Source organism: Triticum aestivum, chromosome 2B (genome assembly GCF_018294505.1).
Source record: "Triticum aestivum cultivar Chinese Spring chromosome 2B, IWGSC CS RefSeq v2.1, whole genome shotgun sequence".
Taxonomy (NCBI): domain Eukaryota; kingdom Viridiplantae; phylum Streptophyta; class Magnoliopsida; order Poales; family Poaceae; genus Triticum; species Triticum aestivum.
Window position 1 is genome coordinate 362,913,160 of NC_057798.1, and position 5,314 is coordinate 362,918,473.

The window sequence follows — 5,314 nt, forward strand, 5'->3', positions numbered from 1 at the left end:
CATAGGATCCGCTCCAACGTGAAAGATCGTCCACCTAGGGTTTCGCCCTAAATCATAGCATCAGCGAGATCAATGCTCGCTCGTATGCATCTTGCAACACAGAATACCCTACTGCCAATGCCCATGGCGGTAGGGTCACACAACCTACTGCCTAAGGCCCTGGCGGTAGGGTATTTTCCACGTCAAACGGACATAACGACCATCACAGCCCTACCGCCTAAGGCCCTGGCGATAGCGTGTATTGAGCTGCCGCCAAGCCTTATGGCGGTAGCAAAAGTGTTAGATCCCGAAATTTTTCTGAATCGGGTCAGATCCAGCTAAACTAACACAAAAGGGTCAAAACACGAAAATCGGATGCACCATGTTCACGATTGCAAAACGAGATTGAAGCACCCCCAAAACCTCTCAATCTAGTTTCTCACGGATTGTCAACCCTTTGGGAAGTGGCTAAGTGAGCGAAAGGGTTGTTCTGAGCTCGAGCTCACAGGTGCTCTTTATCTTGTTCGTTTGCTTCGAGATACTCGACCAAACCTGTAGAGGTGTAATGATTTCCCCCTAGCCTTTTTGCATGGCCCATGGCCTACTTTTGACGGACGACCTAACCGACGCCGTTGGCATTACATGGCCGACTCAGATGGTCGATGACCGATCAACCCATTTATTAGAGTACATCCCACCTTTGCAGCTACCACCACTACCTCGTCTTCTCATAAGAAAATACTACCACCCTGAAGCTCGTGGACCTCATTGGTTCCTTGCTCCTCCTGAAGCTCGCTGCCCTGTCTATTTTGTACTTTGGTGTTCCACGCGGAGCTTACCGGCACCCTGGTGCTCCTCATGACCCATCCAGCATGCTTCCTGTGCCCCAAGGCTTCTCATGACCCGTGCTAGCAGTCTTCACAAATTTTATGGTGTACCAGTGTTCGTCTTGGTCTCTTTGACCTCGCCAACGCCAAGCTCTTCTTCCCAGACCTCGACGCCGACCAAATCTACATTGTGCACTTTGTTCTGGCCACCCAGATCCATTGCAATTGCAACTGGTAGAGGAGAATTGAGACATCACTAATGATAGAATAAAAAAATAAAATGAAAAAACACAATAAATTATGACACTTGTATAGGGTAAGAGCTTTGTACAGCAGAACGTGACTTTGAGAACTAAACGATAAATTATGTTACGCTCCCTGTTAAAACTTGGAAATCACCCAAAAAACTAATAACAGTAGTACCTTCATAAAAACAATTTACCAGCGCTAGATAAACCAAGCATCAGTTTTGAAAAGGGATTAACTCCACTTACTGCACGGACTAACTGACAGTAGTAGCTCCACTATATATTAAATGAAAGTCACACAATTTCATGGAATGATCAGCAACGCTGATTAACTCCGCTACTCTGACCAGCTCTGCTGGATGTTTCTTGTATGGCAAAAGTACACTTAATAAATAAATATGAATCACCAGAGCCACTAAATGAGTGGCACATGCACCTCCCAATCCAATGAATTTGTTGTTCCTCCAAGGGTAGCAAGTACTCCCTCCGTCCGAAAATATTTGTCATCAAAATGGACAAAAAAGGATGTATCTAGAACTAAAATACATCTAGATACATCCTTTTTTATTTATTTTGATGACAAGTATTTCCGGACGAAGGGAGTAGTACAAATCTATGGAGTTGTACAGAGGAAACCACAAGAGGTTCAATATAAACAACATGCAAAATTCTGCACCAATAATCTAAAACAGTACGAATCAGAAGAGTAACTGACAATAGCTAAATAACCAACCAACGTCTCACCAAATAAATGTAATTATTGCAATATTAAAATATTTTCTAATAATGATCTAGGCTGCAAACATTTCTGTACCAATTTTAGTACCACCAAAATTAGTACTCTGCTGAGGTTTGCTTCTACACACAACTCTTATTTTGTTGTGTTATCATACTATCAATGGGCTGACTTCAGATCCATGACCACCTGATAGAGGCAAAGGTGTCCCATCTTTCGATGAGATGATGGATATCGCTTTGGGGAAAGTCGACTTTGACGATCCGACTACGAACGTGCGAGGACGTCGCGCCTTAGCAATCGCTAAACCAACTCCGAGAGGTTATTGACCACGCCGGAGCACGATCAACCTGACCACGAGGGCTGTTTCCTGCGAGCAAACGAAGAACAAGCAAGAAACTGAGATTGCAATCTGGATATTGCGAATATAAGATGACAGCTTTATTGATCAAGGTGGGGTTCTGTGACGCCTTTGTCTGGTCGTTGAACACAAACAAAGTACGCGAAGTTGCAGCTATGGCGAACTTTAATATAAACAAAACCCAAAGTCTAAACGGTGCCCTAAGGGCTGTATATATGGAGGAAGAGAGGCGGAATTTCGTGGCCCTTGGCGGAGGGGTCCGAAATCAACCCTATCTCTTGTTTCCCCACACATACGGACTCTAAAAATAGCCTATACTTATGTATATTGAAATTACATGGGCCTAGCCCAATAAAAAGGTGACGCAGCACCTATAATAGCCTCTGGACGAAATTTATGAAGTGACATCTTGTATATTTCGTCCAAGGCTTCATACACTCGTTATGGTGGTTTCAAAGACCTGAAATCATCACTTGTAACTCCGTTCTTGTTCCCCTTGCGCATGCCATCATCTCTATGCTTTTTCTTGCTCCAATGTTCATCCTTCTCCAAGCTAGGCCCTTCATTTGTAAGCAAAACAAATGTATCCAATTTAGGCAGCATCATATTCTCATGAACATTAGAATCATTACCAAGAAACGAAAGTACCTGGTAATTTAGTTGGCGTGCGCGAGCTCTAGTAATTGGTCCAGTATGTATAGCAGCAGGGGTTGTGGGTGTAACAATGGTATTGATGTCCTCATCACCACCCTATCTGCACACACATTATTGATTTGTCCTCCCATAGTTTTTTTGTGCTGGAAACCCAGCGCTTTTGATAGAGGAAAAGGTGTCCCGTCTTTCGATGAGATGATGGATATCGCTTTGGTGGCAGTCGACTTTGACGATCCGACTACGAACGTGCGAGGACGTCGCGCCTTAGCAATCGCTAAACCAACTCCGAGAGGTTATTGACCACGCCGAAGCACGATCAACCTGACCACGAGGGTCTGTTTCCTGCAAGCAAACGAAGAACAAGCAAGAAACTAAGATTGCAATCTGGATATTGCGAATATAAGATGAAAGCTTTATTGATCAAGGTGGGGTTCTGTGACGCCTTTGTCTGGTCGTTGAACACAAACGAAGTACGCGAAGTTGCAGCTATGGCAAACTTTAATCTAAACAAAACACAAAATCTAAACGGTGCCCTAAGGGCTGTATATATGGAGGAAGAGGGGGGAATTTCGTGGCCCTTGGTGGAGGGGTCCGAAATCAACCCTATCTCTTGTTTCCCCACACATACGGACTCTAAAAATAGCCTATACTTATGTATTTCGAAATTACATGGGCCTGGCCCAATAAAAAGGTGACGCAGCACCTATAATAGCCTCGGGACGAAATTTATGAAGTGGCATCTTGTATATTTCGTTCAAGGCTTCATGCACCCATTATGGTGGCTTCAAAGTCCTGAAATCATCACTTGTAACTCCGTACTTGTTCCCCTTGCGCATGGCATCATCTCCATGCTTGTTCTTGCTCCAATGTTCATCCTTCTCCAAGCTAGGCCCTTCATTTGTAAGCAAAACAAATGTATCCAATTTAGGCAGCATCATATTCTCATGAACATTAGAATCATTACCAAGAAACGAAAGTACCTGATAATTTAATTGGCGTGCGCGAGCTCTAGTAATTGGTCCCGTATATGTAGCAGTAGGGGCTGTGGGTGTAACAATGGTATTGATGTCCTCATCATCCTCCCCTTCTTGAAATGAAGTCGTCCTCGACGGAAGCTCATCTTCCTCACCCAAATAAGGCTTCAAATCTGCAATGTTAAAAGTGGGACTAACCCCAAAATCTGCAAGTAGCTCAAGTTTATATGCATTATCATTTATTTTCTCTAACACCTTAAAGGGACCATCAGCACGTGGCATTAACTTTGATTTGCGCAAATCCGGAAATCTATCCTTACGCAAATGTAACCAAACAAGATCTCCAGGTGCAAACACAACATGTTTTCTACCCTTATCTCCAGCAAGTTTATATTTAGCATTCATATGCTCAATGTTTTCCTTAGTTAACTCATGCATTTTTAAAATCAATTCAGCACGTTGTTTAGCATCAAAATTAACCTTCTCCGAAGATGGAAGAGGCAACAAATCAATAGGTGCACGAGGTAGGAAACCATACACAACTTCAAAAGGGCACATCTTAGTAGTAGAATGCAATGAACGATTATAAGCAAATTCAATATGAGGCAAGGATTCCTCCCACATTTTCTTATTATTCATCAAAACAGCCCTAAGCATAGTAGACAATGTTCTATTGACTACTTCAGTTTGTCCATCAGTTTGGGGGTGACAAGTAGTACTAAAAAGCAGTTTAGTCCCCAACTTAGCCCATAAACATCTCCAAAAGTGGCTAAGAAATTTAGTATCACGATCTGAAACAATAGTATTTGGCACACCATGCAAGCGAATAATTTCACGAAAGAACAATTCAGCAACATTAACAGCATCATCGCTTTTATGACATGGTATAAAGTGTGCCATTTTCGAGAATCTATCCACGACAACAAATATGCTATCCCTCCCCTTCTTTGTTCGAGGTAAACCTAAAACAAAGTCCATAGATATATCCTCCCAAGGAACACTAGGTACAGGTAACGACATATATAAACCATGAGGATTGAGTCGTGACTTAGCTTTTTGACATGTAGTGCAGCGAGCAATAAAACGCTCAACATCCCGTCTCATCTTTGGCCAAAAGAAATGTGTAGCAAGTACGTCCTTCGTCTTCTTCACACCAAAGTGTCCCATTAATCCTCCTCCATGCGCCTCCTGCAACAACAAAAGACGAACGGAGCTAGCTGGAATGCATAGCTTGTTAGCACGAAACACAAATCCATCGTTAACGACGAACTTGTTCCACATTCTTCCTTCTTTACAATTCTGCATTACATCTTTAAAATCAGCATCATGCACATATTGATCTTTGATGGTCTCCAAACCAAATATTTTGAAGTCAAGTTGTGAAAGCATAGTATAGCGGCGAGACAATGCATCAACAATAACATTTTCTTTTCCCTTCTTGTGTTTAATGATATAAGGAAAAGTCTCAATGAATTCAACCCATTTAGCATGTCTACGATTCAGTTTAGCTTGACTTTTAATATGTTTCAAAGATT